This window comes from Berghia stephanieae, chromosome 1 (genome assembly GCF_034508935.2).
Source record: "Berghia stephanieae isolate SIO BIC M18660-M18661 chromosome 1, UCSD_Bste_1.3, whole genome shotgun sequence".
NCBI lineage: Eukaryota > Metazoa > Mollusca > Gastropoda > Nudibranchia > Aeolidiidae > Berghia > Berghia stephanieae.
In genome coordinates, this window is record NC_088360.1 from 11,454,195 (window position 1) to 11,475,492 (window position 21,298).

The window sequence follows — 21,298 nt, forward strand, 5'->3', positions numbered from 1 at the left end:
CACGAAATCTTTCCATAGTCGTTTCCTTCTCCTTTTCCTCATCCTCGTCATTAGAATGTGATCATTGATGTGTCCAGTGTTTTTTGTTGTTGTAGTTGTTGTTATTGCTGAACACGTGTACATATTTGTGGAAACAATGTATCATATATTGATGAATTTCTATAGTTGACCAGTTTGCATTAAATCTATACAATCCTCTTTGGCTTAAACACTAGCTATTTCTATAAAGTTCGCAATCAAAATAATGTTGAAAGTGCGTAATGCTCACTTTCATTTGTATTCATCAGTAATTCGTATTTATGGTTATAAAATGTAGATGTCTGATAGTTAAGGATTGCCATTCGTTCCTTCATAATCAGATACTGAATGCACAGTATATCGTTTAAGTTTCAATTAGCCGAACTTTCCATTTTAACGAATTTTTTTTAAATGGATGAGCGAAAAAGTCATAATTTTGATACTGTATCATCTATGCGTTACAATCCTTACCAGTTATCGATTTTAATATAGCTGATATAAGCTAAATCCTTTCCTGTTGTTTTACAATTAATGAAATATTTTTGATTAAGACAAATTGATTCAGAGGTTCATACAAACTTTTGCAGCTGTGCATTGAGGGACAGCTGAGAAAAAGAAGAAAAACACGCGCCACTTATTAAAAATATGACTATAATTATCTATAAATTAGATAGATAAAAGACGAGTTCAGGCTTTTTGTTTAATCAACACTTGAATTTTTAATTCTTTGTTGATCAAGCTATCATCCCGTTCATTGAATGGGAAGCTATGCTACATAATATCTACGGCAATTACTATTTAAAGAGCTCTTTAAAATGTAAATAATTGATGTGAACAGCTTTACATAAGATCAGGGATTAAAATAAAAAAGGTCTGTTGCTTTGCAAAAATAATTTGGACGATTTTCCAAAGTCTAGGTGTACAAATAAGCAGGTCTGATAACCGAACAGCAATTATGGGCCTGATTTAACATTGTTGTAATGGACAATATTTTGCGACATTTGAGAGTATTTCCATTAGAACACTGAGCCCATAAGAATTTGGGTTATCAAATCTTCAAATAAGTATACGTCGTCAAAGTGCTTCGAATAGTATTGAAATGAATTTCCCCATACATCACTCATTAATTCTTAGTTTATTCAGATGTTTACAATTTATATTCTCTCTCTTTTTAATTATTTTTTCATCTTTGTTTGGGAAATTGTTTTCAAGAGATAAAAACCAACAAAAATATATAATTAGATGAACGATCAGTTCGTTGTCAAAAGGGATTTTGTTTAAGTTTCAAGTCTCCCATTCAGATCAGCTTTAAAAAAAAAACTTAAAGGCATATTCCATTGAGGCTAATAGACATTGAATCAACGTAATGCTTGGTAATGAAAACGTGTGTATGGAAGATATTCATCACAACAAACCTCCTTGGGTGTTGTTTTATATCAATAGTTTGTTTACCATGATAAACTACTCTCCATTCATACAACATAAGTTTAATGTATATTTATATGAACAGCAGTATTTTTATTTTCTCTTTAACTGAAATAATGATAATAACAAAATATATTTTTTTAAAAGACGAAACAAAACAATGATGATGATGATGATGATGCAGTTGATGATGATAATGATGATGATGATGATGATGATGATGATGATGATGATGATGATGTTTATATTTTCCACCACTTCTATCGTCAACAAAATTGTTTATCAGGACTTCGTGACGCAGAGCCAGATAATTAAATCGGCCTCCTTTTCCTTTTCTCCATTACAGCGTTAATGATCCAGTCTCCATCAGATATTAATTAAAATCGAAGGTTTTACCAAATGAAAAAAGAAGTCATCATTACTTACGAAATGTGTTTTGAATTGCCTTCCAAAATATATTAATCAACTTATATTTCCTCTTAATTTTTTAAATTTGAATCGTATCATTCAAGACTCATCTTGAGGAAAGAATTTCGGAATACTATAATAAAATTTCGTTTTCAAATCCTAAAGGTGAAATGTCTAATCATTCCTTTTTGAAACCTTATATTTCCATTCTATTCTCACTTACCATCCATAATTATTTCTGCTTATAAACTTCAGAAAAGTGAGAAGGCACTTATGTTGATAATAAAGTGCCAGACGACAATAGCGAATGAAAGCGCTGAGGATGCGAACCGACAAGTCCGCCTGGTCACGAGAGGGACACTCTACAATAGATGCCATATGCTATTTTAAAAATTGCTTTCTGACGTTTGAGTCCCTCTTGCGCCCACTTGTCCTGAGGACAGCACACAAACACCACGAGATAGCAGCCAAGTTTATGAGTTCTATTCTCAACACAACGCTTGTATTCTCTATTGTCCTCTAACACTTTCTATATCAATCTTTCATCTATTCCCCCTCAGCACTTCATACAGTACAAATGGCCTGTCAGATCCCATTTTAGAAGCAAAGTATTCGTTTTTAAATATAGGCAGGTACTTATTCACAAGTAAGATGGGTGAGTAAAAGACCTTAGTATACGACACAACTCTGGGTATTTGCATCATCGTCACCCAATCCGATCACTGATCACACGTAGCATTGCTTCAATTTTGTTACAAAACAAATCATCGTAAAGCTGACACTCCTCCTCTTCTTCTTCTCCTCCTCCTCCTTCTCTTTAACCTTCGTGTTATTTAGCTCTTATTCATGAACCTTCTTCCATCCTTACGTTTCATTCTCGTTTTCGCCTTCACCTCCCCCCTCCAAAGATTTATCCACTTCCTACTTCAGCCCATTTTCACCTCCTTGCCATTGTTGACTGAAGAGTTCATACCTAAGTTACATAACTTGCATGGCTTAAACAGGATCAAATCTACTGTTCACATTTAATCATCAAAATTTGATGATAAATGGCAGCTTCAATCTATAACAAAGACTGACAGTGGGAACGTTTCAGGTTTCCCCTTTATCAACGTTATACTTATAAGATATATGCAATTTTCAGGCTTTTGTAATATGTAACCAACCCGATTCAATATGGTAGTATTTCGGGGTAATTTGAAAACCAATCATTGAATTTAAAATCACAGATATGAGACGTAAGCTAAATTTTAATGTTTTATGCGTGACTATATGTGGTCTTGTGGTATGACACTCACTTTCAAATCAGAAGGTCCAGGGTTCGAGCGGCCCATAGTTGATTCCTTGGAAAAGACTCTTTACTCACATTTATCATCGTACTCAGTCGCATTGTCTCTGTCGGAAAAAAATGTAATATCGCCTAGCAGGCGCCATATCTCATCCTACATGTTGATTTTTGTTGTTGTTGTCTAAGGATCCCTGTAAAGCGCTCTGAGCTCCGATTAAAATGACCATCATCTTGTCAAAAACTCTCAAACCTGGGACTTCAAGACGATTAACAGGGGACTTACTACGATGAGAATGCAATATTAATCAACATGTTTTTCATTTTTCCCTTGGGATATTAATTTATGCCCTGAAAGTTTTACGTAAGCGCCGATAAATATGAAATTTGTAACCTTTTTCCATGTGACGATTCGACCAAAAGGGTCTAGAAATGAATGTAGTCCTTTACAGATATAAATAAAGCCAATGGGATCATAGTTTATCCTGATCTGATTCTTGTAGTGTTACACATGGCTTGTGTGGTAATTGCTCGCCATCTATTTGACAGGAAGTTAACCTATCGCAAAGTACTTCCCTCAAGATTTGACACACCGAGCTACCCAACCATATTTGGGTGTACAGGTTAATTTTTTTCAAAACCTTGACTAACTGCTGCACCCAGGATCGATACCCATCTCTTTTGCTTGTGGTTTTAATACTTCGTCACTGAGCAGCTAACGGGGAAAAGGTTTTAAGTGCCATGTCATTGTTTAAACAATTACGAACATACGATTTTTGGGAAAGTGTCTCGAGCAAAAATTTCTCATACATATTATAATGTTTTTCTTTAAATTTGGAGACATAAAATAATATGTAGCGACTGAAACACACACCCTTAAAAACTGACATGAGAGAGACAGGCAGGTATGTAAACAGACAAGTGGAGGAGGATGAAATAACCAACGGTTTATGCATAGTAAAAGGAAAAACATCTCCCCCCCCCCTTCTCTCTCTCTCTCTCTCTCTCTCTCTCTCTCTCTCCCTTTCCCTCTCCCTTTCTCTCTCTCTACACACACACACACACACACACACATATATATATATATATATATATATATATATATATATATATATATATATATAAAATCGTCTCTCTTTCTTTCGCTTTGTCTGTCCTGTGTATCTATTTCTACATCAATGTCTATCTCTTTCAATCTCTCTTTCTCTCTCTCTCTCTCTCTCTCTCTATATATATATATATATATAATATATATATATATATATATATATATCTTCTTCTAGGTTCCATGCCTGGTCCAGGCTTCGGATACTGCATGAATTATCTCTCTCCATTCCTCCCTGTCTCTTGCTTTTTCAAACAGCTCTTGGATTGTTAGGTTGGTGAAGCCCTTCAGTTGGTCTATGAGTGTTTTTCTTTGTCTCCCCCGGGCGCGTTTACCAGGTATTTTTCCACAACTTGCCAGGTATTCCTTCTTATCTTTCCTTACTATGTGTCCGAAAAAGGATAGTTGTCGATCCACTATTAAGGGCATTAGTTTCCTTTGTTGGTATGTTTGTTTTAGCACTTCTTCGTTCGTTTTGTGTGCAGTATACGATATTCTCTGCATCCTTCTCAAGCACCACATTTCAAAAGCTTCAATGTTCTTTTGTGTTTCTGCATTTGTAGTCCAGCTTTCGCATCCGTATAACAAGATTGGCCACACGTAGCACTTCAAGACTCGGAATCTAATCCCGAACGACATCTGTTTGTTTTTCAAAATGTTTCCCAGGTCCATGAATATATATACAGATATATATATATCTGTCTCTCTTTCTCTCTCTCTCTCTCTCTCTCTCATGATCTCCCCCCCCCCTCTCTCTATCTCTATCTATCTAGTTTTCTTTCCCTAATAATAATGATGATGATGATGATGATGATGATGATGATGATGATGATGATGATGATGATGATGATAATAATAATAATAAATGGCATTTATATAGCGCTTCACCCCGTTATCACAGGCTCTAAGCGCTTTACTGTGATATAAAACAAAACATATTACAGTAAGACTAATGTTAATGCAAAAGTGATACGAATTAAATTTAACAACAACAAAACATGATAATAGTATAGCAACTTACGACGTAATATAAAACTTTAAGCGAGATATGTAAGTTGTCAACGAACCCCGGCATCTCACATGTGATGGGAGAGAGTTCCAAAAATGGGGTGGGTGGGGGGGGGGGGAAGAGGCGATATTTGAAAAAAATGCTCGCCTATTTTACGCAAGGTCTTATGTTTGACAAGGATGGATTGGTCATTGCCTGACCTCAATTTTCTATAGGAGACATAGATGTTTAGAAGGTCTTTAATATAGGAGGGACTATTGGTGCTCAAGGATTTGTAGACAACAGTACAAATCTTATAGGCAACTCTTTTCTCAGGAAGCCAATGTAACTCACGGAGAAGGAGAGTTGCCGACGAGTATTTTTGTTTATTTCGTACAAAGGGTCTGCTGGGCTACGTTGATCTATCTACCTCTTTCGATCTCTATAAAGAGCAGGATGTTTAGGCAGACTCTAGGGGTTACGGGATGTAAAAGAACGAGGATGAATGATCTTTATTGACGACCAGTATATATATATATATATATATATATATATAATATATATATATATATATATATATTTAGACTAAAAAATAGATGACATTTGCAGATCAGTTACTCAAACCATGCATTCAATCCTCCAGAAGAGTGGTTTACAGCATAAACCAAGAAGTTTTTCCACAAAAGACACGAGGAATCACTCAATTTTACGATACTGTCTGCAAACAAAACGTGGGCACTGCTGGGCTTGTCAACCAAACGTTACTGTCACCAACTTTAAGGTTAATAAGACTATCATCCTTTATTCAATATTGTCTATTTTTCTGAATGGGGGGGGCGTAAACGAATGGCATGACTTGAGGCATATTAAGTACAGAAAAGTTTCTGACAGGTATCTGGGTGTAACGAAATAGTCTGACATATTACGGGGCTGGCAAACAAGACAGGGATTGCCGTGCATACGAACAGGTTGATGGGTGGAGAAAACCAACCGATAAGTGGGTATACTTAGGTATGTGACATTACAAGATTTCGAAGCATCTGATCGTCATGTTGAGGAAAGAGCGTTGGGGGACGGACAAAAGACAAAAAGAAGTTTGAAATAACTTATTGGTGCTATGCGTTTAGCCAAAAAACTCATAACATCCGTCAGCAGGATATAACGTACCAATGCACAAAACTACATGTAATATCGAAAATGACGTATCTCATTGATATAATTTAGTGAGATCTATTCATGAAAATGGCTGTCTAAATGCAATAACAAAGAGCTGAAAAACGACAGTTTCGTTCCCTCTAGATTTAACACATCACCTAAAACGGCTTCAGTCAGGGTAATCCAGAGGAAAAAAAAGGGATTAAACATTTTCCGACTAGAAATATAAAATATTTGATTTTGTCAGTTTTCTACAGTATACTCATTCTTCTACATAAAATTTAAAAATTATCCCATGTCTTTGAATAGATGTCTAACCTGCTTAAAATAATACTGTTTCATGCGATGGGTCACATGAGGCAGTACGGTATTTGCTTCTTACCCAGAAGGTACCGAGTTCGACTCCCGACAGCCCTTTGGGATATTCCAGTCTTCCCTTGGATTAATAAATGGAATTTTTTAAATTTAATTTATATTTGTTCTCATTATCAAAATCTTTTAAAATTTTATATGAAGATTTGAGATTTACTTAATCAAATATTAAACTGAGGTCGCCCTGTTCCATTGATCCAAGTATGAAAGCCAAATTTCAATGAGACTTCCAAACTAAAGAAGAACGTAACAAGATGTGTTAGTAGAAATGACTTTTCATTGATTATTGGTAAAACACATGATGTTAAAATGAAAACGTTAGACAGGATGGTAAGACACGTAATAATACGTGGCAGACAGTCTCAAAACAAAGATATGAAAAATTATGCCTTAAACAGTGGCAGACAAAGCAAGAAAGAAAAATACAAGAAAAAAAAACATCAATTTTTTGTGTGGCTATGTGGTCTAGTGATATGACACTCGCTTTCGGATCGGAAGGTCCTGGGTTCAAGCCTCGCTCGGCACATAGTTGAGTCCTTGGAAAAGGCCCTTAACTCACATTCTCTCGCCCTAATCAGGTGTAAAATGAGTACCTGGCCGTAAATAGTGTTGTCTCTGTCCGAAAAATATTGTAATATCGCCTAACAGGCGTCATATATCGTCCGACATATTAAGAGTTGCTGTTGGCCAGGGACCCCTTGTAATGTGCTTTGAGCACGTTTAGTGGATATTGCGCTATATTCAAAAAGCTCAATCCCGCCAAAAACTCCGTCTTCTTCGACTGAAGAACGATTTTATGGGATGGATTTTTAACTTTATTTTTCTTTCTTGCTTTGCCTGCCACAGTTTTATAGGGAATGAGATTAGCGGAAGAGTAGCGTCCCTTGATTGGGCGTCACCCATAGTCTGTGACGTCACCGGCGGAAAACCTATGCGCACAACCAACATGCGTTCTCTCTCTAATAAGTTTTCCGCCGGTGACGTGACAGACTATGGGTGACGTCCAATCAAGGGACGCTACTCTTCCGCTAATCTCATTCCCTATACACAATTTTTCATATCTTTATCCTACGCCAGTGCCTGCTCCCTAATTTATCACTTTGATATTATTTCAAATCAGTATGATGTCGGGGGGAATTATTGGGGGAAATGACAGACTAAGAGCTATACTTAAATCGATCGATATTTTATGGACATATTTTCTGGCCACATTTTTCAGTGAGTGTCTTTCCAGAGTACGGCAGTTAACTGGTTAAAATGACATTTATCTTGGCAACAATTCTCAAACCTGGACTTTGTGAAGTCCCAGGTTTGAGATTTTTTGCTATGATGATTGTCATTTTAATCGATCGGTATTTGGAGGACGAGATAGCCGACCAAAAATAAATACATGCTTTTCCTTCAGATAATTCAATATCGTATGATTACCGAAAGGGTGGACACAAAAAGTTAATGGTTTAATGAGTTTATGTTGATTCTACTTCGGCCCAAATTCTCTCGGTTTCTGGTTTGGGGAATTCATTGTATAACTATAATCGTTGATATCATGTACGAAGGCACGATCAGCTATCAAGCTTAGAAAAGATGCGATAGGATGTTTTGAAACCGGAATCGTGTGACTTTTTAATCACGCTTACCGGAGAGATTTTGACTTTTCAAATTCTTAGATGTCTGTCAGCTATCAAGCTTAGAAAAGATGCGATAGGATGTTTTGAAACCGGAATCGTGTGACTTTTTAATCACGCTTACCGGAGAGATTTTGACTTTTCAAATTCTTAGATGTCTGAATGTAAATTTAGACCTCTTAAAATCCAAACCAAAATGTACCTAGATATTTATTTTCAAACATGAGTACTCGAAAATGGTATAGTCTTATTGATGTAAGGGAAATACTCTTATACCAAACCAAAATTATTGCTGCCATTCCATCAATATAAACATAAGCCCATAATTATGTTTGGTTATCTGCGTAATGACATGTGCTTGTAGATCAAGATAAAGGTGAATATTCATATAGGGCATTTCTGTGGATTAATGATGGTTAATGCGCTTCACATTGATTCAGCGGGCCCTATGGAACCATATTTCTATTTCATACTTTACCAGTCGCCTCTTTTGTACTAATACTCTTATAAAAGCCGTAGCTGCTTATAGCCAAGAACACATTCACACACAGTGGGGTAAAGTTTGTAATGTGATTTGCCCAAAGATACTGCGTCGGATCCAGAAATTTCCATTGTCACCCATTCGACTGCTGACCTCACTCGACTTTCCTTGAATTTTCTGACAAGACGAGACACCGTACCAAGCCAGACCAATTTATTGATGCAATACGCCTATCCAGGCAGCAAATATAATGGATAGTGTGAGCTTGGTTAAGAAGCTCATTGCATTGCCGTCCGGGAGTGTAACGGACTAAAACACAAAACTTTGTGCAACCTTGCAACCTTAAAGGTTTATTGTCTGGTTAATATAGTTTTGTGAGAATAACTCATAAACGCGGAATGCAAAAAACAATAACAAAGGCCAGAGTGACGTCAACTTCGATCTATCTATAGTTTTTGAAAATAGTGCGATAAATCCATTATTAATTCTCCCCTCTGTAGTCTCTCTAGACAGAATGAAGTTAACGTCACTCAAGTCTTTGTTATTGTTGTTTTTCCCATCCACGTTTATGAGTAATTCTCACTAAACTATATTAACCAGACAATAAAAATTCAAGGTCACACATAGTTTTGTGTGTTGGTCCGTTATATTTCCAGATGGCAATGTTGTGAGTTTCTTAGCCAAGCGTATACTATCTATAAATAGGAATAAACCGGCCAGGCTAAAAAGACATCAAAGACGGCTTGTGGCGTGGTGGTATTATTGGCTTAAACAATTTAAAGGTCAAGGTAAGCAATCATTTATCGAGAAATCAATGACTTCTGACCTTCACCTTTTAAAAGAATTTTTACAGCTCTACACGGAACTGAACTTGTATTGAATTGGGTCATGTGTGTTTGTTTTGTTTTGTTTTGTTTTTGTTTTTTTTTTTGGTGTGTTTTTTTCGGCAATTTAAATTAAACTAAAATCTACTTCTTACTCGTCTTGACTTGAAATTTTACTTACTCTTATAATATTTTTATATTTACCAGCGTAAACGATTTTTTTTTTTTTGGTTAGAAACTGTACGCCTGGGGTTTTATAATACAGTTTATGACCAATATTGAATATTTGGTAACCTCCAAGAAAGCCCTCCCAAGGTTGGGATGGTTCTTGGGTTCGAAAATCCAATAAAGGTCAAAAACTGTATACTTGTGTTCCCGGGCCTTAATTGGTAATAATGATAATAATAATGATAATAATAATAATAATAATAATAATAATAATAATAATAATAATAATAATAATAATAATAATAATAATCGAGTTCATTTGTATAGCGCCCAATACCGTTGACAAAACAGCTGTAGGCGAACAAAATTGTAAACCATCATTTCTACATTTTTGTACGCATTCATACAAGCGCGCACACACACACCTGCCCTCACAACGAAACACACATGTACCAAAACGAAGAAAATGGCTATTAACACGAAATATTGAATAACAATCATATCAGGACATTTGACAATAATGGCAGACGAAGGGAGATTATATTATGTCATGACGATTCTGAGGTAATAAATGTAGATATATCCTACAAAAGATAAAAAATCTAGTGAGCTTCTTATAAGATCAGATTTTCATTTCTTTTTTTTTTAAATGACATGGAATCTACAACCCCGCTCCTAACACTGAATGGTAAAGAATTCCAGACAGCGGGAGCAGCATGAATAAATACACGATCAGCATAGGTATTAGATCCTTTTTTAGGAACACATAATCGTGATTGAGAGTTGTATCTTAAAGAGCGTGAGGGAGTGTAAACATTTATCAAATCTGATATATAGGCTGGAGAAGTTTCATTTATTATGTCGGGGTGGACGAGATTCCGAAAATTGAGTTTAAAGTGCAAACAGTTTAAATTCAAATATTTAGACAATTTAGTTTGAGGAACGAGTTTTTTTAAGCCATAATTGTAAAAACGTGTTTGTTCAAAGCAATGCAAAAATGCAAAACTCGCGATTCGCGTTTTTTAACTATGTATTTTTACTAACATTCTCTGCCTTTATTTTTGCCGAAAATCAATTCTATACTTCAGGTGTCAAATTCTAAATTGAAATATTTCGTGCTTAGTTGTTTTTTGGGGGAGGGTTTCTTTTTTTTTTTTTTTTCTTTTTTTTTTTTAATCATGAAAACTTCAAATTCATTTTATTTCGTCTCTCTCGTGTCCTTGAAAAATGACAAGTTGAAATATTGATGGAGTGGAATTTCAAAACAATCAAGAAGGATCTCATGGGAGCAAGTATTTTTAATGTAAATATCCATCATATTTGTTGTTTTCTCAAAATTCTCACCTTGTCTAGCTGTAGCCTTCGTGCGGCTATGTGTTCTAGTAGAATGACACTCGCTTTCGGATCCGAAGACACTGGGTTCGAGTTCCACTCGGAACGGCGAATAGTTGTGTCCTTGAAAAAGGCTCTTTACTCACATTCTTTAACCGTACTCATGTGTAAAATGAATAATGACCGTTAACATATTCCGGGGATAAAGATTTAATCGCGCTTAACGGGCGTCATGTCTAGTCCTACATGTTAGATGTTGCTTTTGGATAGCAACAAAGAATGAAGTGAGTAAAAAAAGTGCCAGAAGGCAATAGAGAATAAATAATTTCGTGGCGATGGGGGCTCGAATCCACTACCTTACTGTTACGACAACTTCGCCTGGCCGGGGGGAGGGTAGCGCTACTGCCAGAGCTATATATCACTCCCTTTTGGCTAGGGGCCCCTATTAAAGCGATATGAGCATGTCTAGTGGATATTGCGCTTTATAAATGCACAAATTTCTTTTTAAACTCAATGTCTGACAGTGTCCAAGAGATTAAGTAACAATACAAGATGTGGATCATCAAAGGAAATTAATGACAGTTGTTTTTACTAGTTCGACCAATAGGGTCAATTGTTTCCTTGATTGAGCACTACCTCGCGAGGTCCCAGGTTTGAGAGTTTTTGCCAAGATGAGGGTCATTTAAATTTATTGATATTTGAAGAACGCGTCACCTGGATAAATTTTTCAATGGGTACTTTTTCCAGAGTACAGCTATTAACAGATTAATGAGTCAATTTACTCTATATTTTTAGGCGCTATGTTCACACACTCGTAAATATAATCTGTGACCAATTGGTTCAATCTCGTATTGTTTCTACTCAGTGAACTAGATGTCCTATATCCGACGTACACTTGTTTACAGGTCTGATAACCCAATTTATTAACGCTCGATGTTGTAAATGGAGTTCGCAAAAAGTGACGATAGGCCAATAATTGCGTTCGGATGTCAGACCTGCATATGTCACACGTAACCTATAAAATAAAAAATGTATAAACTTGATAAGAATGGTCGGGATTGTTACGATTCAAAACGTAACAATAGAAATATCATAGTCACAGTTTATAATATAATATAATATAATATAATATAATATAATATGAAATAATATAATATAATATAGTATAATATAATATAGTATAATATAATATAATATAATATAATTTAATATAATATAGTATAATATAATATAATATAATATAATATAATATAATATAATATAATATAATATAATATAATATAATATAATATAATATAATATAATATATATATAATATAATATAATATAATATAATATAATATAATATAATATAATATAATATACAACTTTTGGTCGAAATCGGGAATTATTATATTGACTCCGAAGTCTAGTCTACGAAGTCTTCCTCAAAGTCAATAGGTTACCGGTCTCGATTAAAAATCGTATTACAAACAATTTATTATAATTATCAAAGGAAATCTACAGTTACAAAACTGATATCGGTGATGGAATAAAACACCATAAATTATATTTGTTTGCGCATCACATCATCAGATAAGTATCACTATTTATTCTACTCCTTACCATAAATGAAAACGCGTTATGATATCAGGTTTACAATAAGGCTGCCTCTATTCTCATCTCCCCCCCCCCCCCCCCCCCCCCCCCCCCCCCCCCGCCGCCGATTGGATTACGGAAAAAAACGTCGCCGGCTTTTTGCGATTTGGATTTGATTGATTTTTTTTTAATTGTGCAACTTGTGACAAGAAACTTTACAAATTACTGCATTACAACCTTTGGATTAAACATACAACAATTGTGGACTACTATTATGAAGACTAGCATCCTAGACTAGGGGGATGAGAATAGTCACTTCGTTACAATAATATTGTGACGTCAGCTTGTCAAACATTAAATTGTTTTTAAGTGTATCTGAAAATGTCTTTTACTCAGAGATAACGAAGTCATAATCGATTGAAGAGTAGAAAAATTATTTATTACACTCTTTTAGTTATGGAATTCTAACATTGTTCCCAACGCGCTGTAACAAACATGTGCAGAGTTTCGAAACACATCGGGAATTCCAAAAAGCATAATTGTAAGAATGTTATTTTATCTGACCCATATTTTAAAATAAACAAAGAAGAAAGGACGTGTTTACATAATTATAAAACATATTTTACCCAATTTCCATAGTATCTTTTAATCGACGTATACCTACTTATCATCAGGTCTGAAAACCCAAATTATAGTCTCATTCTTGGAATGGAAATAATCTCAAACAATCGTAAATTTTGCCCATTATAGCAATGTTAAATCAAGCCCATAATTGTCCTCGGTTATCAGACCTGCAATTATGTGCGATTCGGTTTGAATAATTTATTCAGTTTTCAGTGGCCGGATAATTCGGACGTATAACCATTTTGAGTCGGCAAGTCAAAAACAATCAATGAATAGATTATCCTTGATTGCAACATCATTTCAATAAACTGTCGTACTCTGGAAAACAAGTATTTAAACATTTGACCAGAAAACTCGTCCTTCAAAAATCGATCGATTTAAATTACTATAATCTTAGCAAAACATTCTCAAACCTGAGACCTGGCGACGTCCCAGGTTTGAGAGATCTTTTGCCAAGACGAGTTTTCTGACCATTTTTTTTTCTTTATATGTGATTTTTCCAGAGTACGGCAGAGAACTGGTTAATGTATTCGACCACGTCGTTGTCTTTCTGTCTCCTCCGTCCAAACTCTCCTTCCACTCAATAGATTTCAAAGGTCAGAATTTATTCATTTTATATCATCAAAATCAAGTCAAGCAGGCAGTTCTCTCTATTTGTTAATTTTTGTGCATCTTTAAATCGAGGTAAACTGAAATTTGTAAACATGTTTAGAGCTTGACTTGGGCTTTAACCTACGTGCACGTCGGCTTTAACCAAAGATTGCTGTAGCAAGAAATGGAACGAGCATAATATTGAGATTAAACTTTCCATTCTAAATCAAATGCTGAAATTCAAATTATAGAACACACGCGATATGATTATTAGGCGGAAATGGAAGCGGCCCTAACAGTCTTAAAGAACATGCTATTATCAGCAATGTTATTCTCTCTTAATAAAACCTCCAAAAGGAAAGGAAAAAAAATGCCCTTTATTTCATTTTGGGTTTTTTTTTCCGCGTAACTGCTCCATCATCGTATATCGGAAATCGCACGAAAATATCATGTGGACGAAAATAGCGTGTGTCAGGAGAAAATAGAGATCCCGATGTGACTTTTGCCGGGTTGTTTTTCTTTTCTAAATATGGCGGCACAATTTTCTCCAAATCAAAATTAATTTAAAACGGCGAATTTATTCAGTGATATTAACCCTTTGTAGATGTGTCTTGATTTTACTCTGATCTAGCAACGTATCTTAATGTTTTCACGAAAAGAACGATGAAAGTAAAAAGATTTGGGAAAATTCACTAGAGTAAGATTTTCTTTTTAATATGAATGATACAGTGCCAGGCATAGCAGACAGTAAAATACAAGATAAAAAATACCCATATCTAGGATTAGTAAAATTCAGAAAAGTGTGGAGCGGGCACTTGTATCAAAAGTGATGAAAAAATAGGGTATGGAGAATTGCCAGATGAAGACAGAGAATATAAAGTCACGGGGTCCGTGCCAAACTCAGGATCTAATTGACACGACGCCCTCCGCCTGGCCGGGAGAGAGAGAGAGAGAGAGAGAGAGAGAGAGAGAGAGAGAGAGAGAGAGAGAGGACAGCAAGCGGTCGCACAACCGACTGAGCTATCTGGGTTTTTTTTCTGCCTTGGTTATGGAAATATTATCCTTACCGTTTCAATTCTTTTATCACAAAGAGAACAATAATAGGGTATTATGTGTCGCCATGGTATTGCCCTTTATTGGTGAAGTCGAGTGTCTGATTTTATTACGTATAGATAGTTCGAAGATGACGTCACTCAGGTCTTTGTTATTGTTTTCTGCCATCCGCGTTTATGAGTAATGTTTACTGAACTGTATTAACCCGACTATAAACGTTCATGGATACACTCAGTTTTGTGTGTTGGTCCGTTATACTTCCGGATGGCAATGTTATGAGCTTCTTAGCCAAGCGCACACAATCAATAATCTTCTTTTTAAAATATCGAGTGTTTATTTGAGAAAAAAACCATTTAACTATTACTCCAATAATCTTACATGCCTATTTATTCTAATTGAGGAAAGTCACAATATAGAGTTTAAAATAGGAACACTTATGTCTATTCTTTTTTAGAAGATAGTTTTGGGGTGTCAAAATTATTCCATACAGCCCATGTTAAAAGTTTGCCGACGAGCACAGAATTACTATCAAATCTAGAAATTATAAAACTACTTTTACATCTGGATAATTCCAAACCTTTTTTTTAATTAAGCGTAATTATATCACGCGTTGACTCAAATGATTATTTATAAAATCTGATAGGGCATAATGATCGGCTATTTGAAGTTGGGAATCGACATCTGCTTTCCCTCTTGCCAGATCCATTTGCGCGCTCCTCCAGACTTTATTACCGGACCAAATTCAATCATTCGTGGCTCCAAAAAAAATTCGTCTCGATCTATGTTAATGTCCACAATGCAAAAGTATAATAACTAAAAAAGATTAGAGCCTTTCGTAAAAGCATTTATTTTTCCGCAAATTTTGGATAGTACGCTGGTATGTCGCAAGGTACTTTCCGGTAAATTTAACATACCCAACTACGCAAAAACTGCTTGGTTGACACGGGGGAACAGAGCAGGGAAAAAATCTCGACGAGTCGGGATCGATCACGTTCCCTATTTGTGTGAAGGGAGTGCAGTACTATGTGAGCTATTGGGACCCTTTATCATTTTATTGATCAGCAAAACAAAGTTTAAAAAAAATATTTTAATGGGTAAAGTGATTTAATAAAACATCGGCTGTGTATTCAGGATTCATTTTATCGGGGACTGGGTGAGTAGGCGTGTCCCGTAATCGTGAAGGGAAAATGATATGGTCAGAGTTATCTCATTAACTTTTGAAATAGGAGACCCAAAGAGCTGCCGTTCTCGGAAAAAGATGTATTTAAAAATTATGGCCATAAGAGTCGTCGTTCAAATATAGATCAATTAGAATAGCTCTCATCTTGGCAAAAACTCTCAAACCTGGGACTCTTCTCAAGATGAAGATGATGATGAAGAAGAAGAAGAAGATGATGATGATGATGATGATGATGATGATGATGATGATGATGATGACGACGACGACGACGATGATGATGATGACGATGTTGATGATGATGATGATGATGATGATGATGATGATGATGATGATGATGATGATGATGGTAGTGGTGGTAAGATAGAAGGAGAAGAAAGAGAAAGATGTAGAGATTGTAATAACGCCTAACAAGCCCCATGTCTCTTTCTATATGTTACTTGTTGCTGTTTGAAAAGCACTTTGAGCACGTTTAGTGGATATTGCGCAACATGAAAGTTAACGGGGTTTTTTCGATTTTTTTAAAATTCGCTTTAATAAAGCTATCCTCTCATCTCTCTTATTGTGTCATTTATCGCTTTTTGTTGACAAACCCGAAACGTCTACATAAACTGTATTCGTAAATTAAAAAGAAGTTTCTTTTCCATTTTGTAATTGTGACTCATTTCTTTGACATTCAAGCATTAACATTTGCATCAAAATCGAATGACTATTTGCGATATTTTCTTTGCAAGGCACTAATTTGATAAATCGAATAAGAAATTAAATGAAATATATATTAACTCGTGTCATGATTTTAAATTCGTCTTAAACTTTTCACAGTTCGTCTTGTAATTCAATATCCCTCAGACAGTTTCAAACGATAACTCTAATGACGAAAAACAATTATAAATATAGAAAAAAAGTTTAAAAAAAAAAAAAGTATTTCTACTCGTATCGTTTTTCTAATGCCAAGCCGCCCTCTAGAGACACAAGGCCAGAGAGCGGAGTTTGAGCTTTACCCGGTTTCTTTGGACCAAAAGAAATTTATAATTGATTCTTTTCAACCCGTTGGATGGGACGCTAGATTATCGCTAACTATTTCCTGACAGATCTAAAAGATTCAGCTACCCGCCTCAGACAGAGTGGATAGGAATAACATCCCCTAACTAACCCTCGAGACAAGTGTTTTACTAATTGCGCTACGAGGACCACACAACTATTTGAGACATATTTTGCTTCAAAGCACAGGTTTAAAAGACCGGAGCTCAGCAGGTGTATTTTTTTCAGATTTTAAATATATGATATAAAAGTAAGTTTATAATGATCGGTTTTGCGTTCAGGAGAACTGTGTAATAAAGCTCAATTTACAGCTAACAGTGTTATATCCGGTACTCAATCGTATTACTTAAAGTGTTGCGTGAGTGATATTGTAGTGATCTCCATCGTTATGATTTACTTTTGCGTGCGAAAATTGTTATTTGTGCGCTCAAAATGTGAATCATTTGCCTCATTTATGCCGATTTTTAAAAAATTTACTGTTAAATCGACGTGGTCTAGTAGTATGACACTCGCTTTCGGATCTGAAGGTCCTGGGTTCGAGCCTCGCGCTCAGCGCATAGTTGAGTCCTTGGAAAAGGCTCTTTACTCACATTCTCTCACCGTACTCAGGTGTAAAATGAGTACCTGGCCGTTAACAGCGTGGTCTTTCTCCGAAAATTTGTAATATCGCCTAATAGGCGTCATGTCCCGTCCTACATGTTAAATGTTGCTGTTGACCAGGGACCCCTTGTAAAGCGCTTTGAGCACATTTAGTGGATATTGCGCTATATAAAGGTCAATTTTTAAAAAAATTAAGGAAACACACAGAAAGACGGAGGAAGAGAGAGGGATGGGTGTGAAAGATTAGAGTCAAGAGTGTTTGGATGGACCATAGATGGAAGATATATATATAAATATAAATATATGTTTTGTATGTTGTCAGTTGTAGAAGCCATATTAATCATATATCATTAACGTTAATGACAATAAATTACAAACATTACAAGTTCCCATTAATTGATAAATAAACCCATTTTCTGTCTTATCCATAATCGACTTTTTGTGGGCGTTGCTTTCTAAGGCTATCATGGATATCATTTCTGTATTACAATTGCCTGAGCAGAATAACAATATTCTAGTATTGAACTGCTTCCGCCTTCTTTCAACCAATTATTATTTAAAAAACGGAGTCGATTTATAAAGTTTGAGATTGTCTCTTGCCCCTTTGTTAGTTTTCTGTTTTGATTGCTGAATAGTTATATTAACTTGTACTCAGCATGAATTTGATTGATCATAAAAAAAATCTTATTCTTAAACTCTTATGAAATTGCCGTATGAAATGTCACATTGACATATGGCGTTATCAAGGTTTGAATCCATTGTTTTGATTTCCCATTGGGGTTTTGTCCATAAAGAATATTTAAAAAAAATTATAACAAACTTTGAATAGAACATGACATTATAGCGTTTACTACAGCCTAAATATATGGAATCAATGACGTCATCAGAATGTGATGGGAAAATGATTCAGTTCACGTTAAACTTCAGAAATTGGATTTTTTTTATCCATAAATAATAATGATTGTGTAAAAGCGACGTGTATTGATTTGCAGGTCTGATAATCCAAATGGTTACGTCTTCACTAGTTGTTCTAATCCAAATTCTCTCAAACCAGCATAAAATATTGTCCATTACAACAATGTTAAATCAGGCCCATAATTACGTTATCAGACCTTCAAATGTGTGCACCTAGTGGAAAAGCTATTTCACAAACCAACAATCACTAAGATCAATCAATATTTATAAAAATATGGGGGGGGGGGATCTCTTTGTTGGATTTAAAAACGGCATTCAATTGTGAATAGTATTATACTAGCTTTGTCTTCACTCTAAATTGTTTAATTCCATGACATTTAAAATTGTTTATGAGCACATCATAATAGTATCTTTATTATTCTGAATAATGCATGCTCCATTGTTATTTCATGTTATTCACGAAACAATGCGATACATTGTTGCTGATACCAAGCTCAAAAGAAATTTTGTCATTATTTCATATTGTTGCTATTACAAAATAAATCTTCTCCAATACAATAGCTGTATCGTTATCAATGTTTACAATGAATATTTTGTGACATTGTCCTTACGAAATGTTTACAATGACCATCACATACACAATAATGTGGACTATGGAATTACTTATTTATTATCACTGTTATTTTTCTTATCATTAACAAAAATAGTGTATATTAACTTTCATCAAAATTGTCCAAAACTAGAATTTTTGTAATAGATATGATTGCTGTCGAGTGATGAAAAGACTTTTTGTTGTTGTAGTTGATGTTGTTATATATTTATATATATCTTTCTTTTCACCTCACCAGTAAAGGGGAAACAATCAAACAAGTTAAAATGTTTAAATATCACGGTACAACCATCACGAATGATGCTAGAGATTTTGTTAGAAATAAAACAAAGAATAGCTATCGCTTAAAGCAACTTACACAATCAAAGACCAGTCATCTCTTCCACCAATATTAAATTAACACACGAAACTTAAGTTTATCCAAACCTACGTTCTCTTGTCTCTACTCTACGTATGTGAAACATGTACTTTTAGACAAGAAATGCCAAAGCGGCCTAGGAGCTTTCGAAATGGGCTTGTGTAGAAGACTGCTGAACATAAAACGTAAACGTTTTGCATAGAATAGGGATGCCCATTGAGATTGTGAAAACCATCAGAAAAAAAGGCAAATGGGATTTCTTGGCCATGTGTGGCGACGAGGGCACATTGAAAGCCTAACACTCCATAACACGCTACATAGAGGGGAAAAAGAACTCGTGGTCGTCAACATAGATAATACAGGACCTAGTAGTCTGTGGTCGTCAGAGGTTAACATTTTTGAACAGTCTGAGGCAATCGACAAGCATAATCCCTACAAACTCCTAGTACATGAGGGAGACAAAGGATAGATAAGCAACGTGCATTCAAGCACAGGTCACGGAGAAGTAAGTAAGTAAGTACATGTTGGATGGCCTCAATATTTATGGTTCCATTCATGTAATGTTCTAATCATGAATTTCCTATCACCATAGCCTTGCCATGTATATATATATATATATATATATATATATATATATATATATATATATATATATATATATATACATATATATATATATGTGTGTGTGTGTGTGTGTAATGCCTAGAAACAACAACATAAATGTGAGCTAACATGACATTTAAAAGAGAGATAAATGCCATGACACTCCAGAGCACAAACATATCATGAATACGCACTTTACGACAGCATGAGAATGAGTTTTATGCCCAGTCTGCCCTACACTGATACAAATCTTTTTTTTTTTCATCTCTACGGAACATTGTTTGTTTCAAATAGCAATGACCTAAGATGGCCCTTCAACTTGTCAAAGAATTTGAGGACGTGAAGGAGAAGGAAGGGTGATAAAAATTGATGATATATGATGATGATAATGATGATGATGATGATGATGATGATGGTGATGATGATGATGATGATGATGATGATGATGATGATGATGATGATGATGATGATGATGATGATGATGATGATGATGATGATGATGATGATGATGATGATGATGATGATGATGATGATGATGATGAAAGTGGTTTTTAGGAGGGGGAGTCGGGTTAATTTGGGCGGGGGTGGGGGGGGGGGGTGTCAGTGACAGCATGTCTCGGAGGGTGCCTTTTCCCCGAAAAAATTGTGATAGAGGCAAGCCTTTCAAAAGACATTTCGGAAGGGAAGGTCTCTCCCTCCCGCTCTCTCTCTCTCTCTCTCTCTCTCTCTCTCTCACTCACACATACACATACACACACACACAAACACACACACACAGACTCAAACACTCTCCCTCTCTCCATCTCTCTTTCTTCTCCTCTATATCTCTTCTCTTTCTTTCTTTCTCTCTCTCTCTTCTCTCTCTCTCTATCTCTCTCTTTCTACCTCTCTGCCTCTCTCTTTTTCTTTCTTTTTCTCATTCTCTTTCTCCCTCTCTCTCTCTCTCTCTCTCTCTCTCTCTC

At 35.4% G+C, this 21,298-nt stretch overlaps 1 protein-coding gene across 4 annotated transcripts in view; it reads right to left on the minus strand.

The window, feature by feature from the left end:
- LOC144967885 (uncharacterized) overlaps positions 1 to 21,298 on the minus strand; it is a 78,590-nt gene that overhangs the window by 33,072 nt on the left and 24,220 nt on the right. The window contains exon 1 of one of the 4 annotated variants that reach the window (XM_078905639.1): positions 490 to 589. The exons of the other annotated variants lie outside the window; for them this stretch is intronic. The gene's annotated coding sequence lies outside the window, so the exon portion shown is untranslated. Of the gene's footprint in view, positions 1 to 489; positions 590 to 21,298 lie in introns of those variants that run through there. 4 annotated transcript variants of the gene reach the window in all.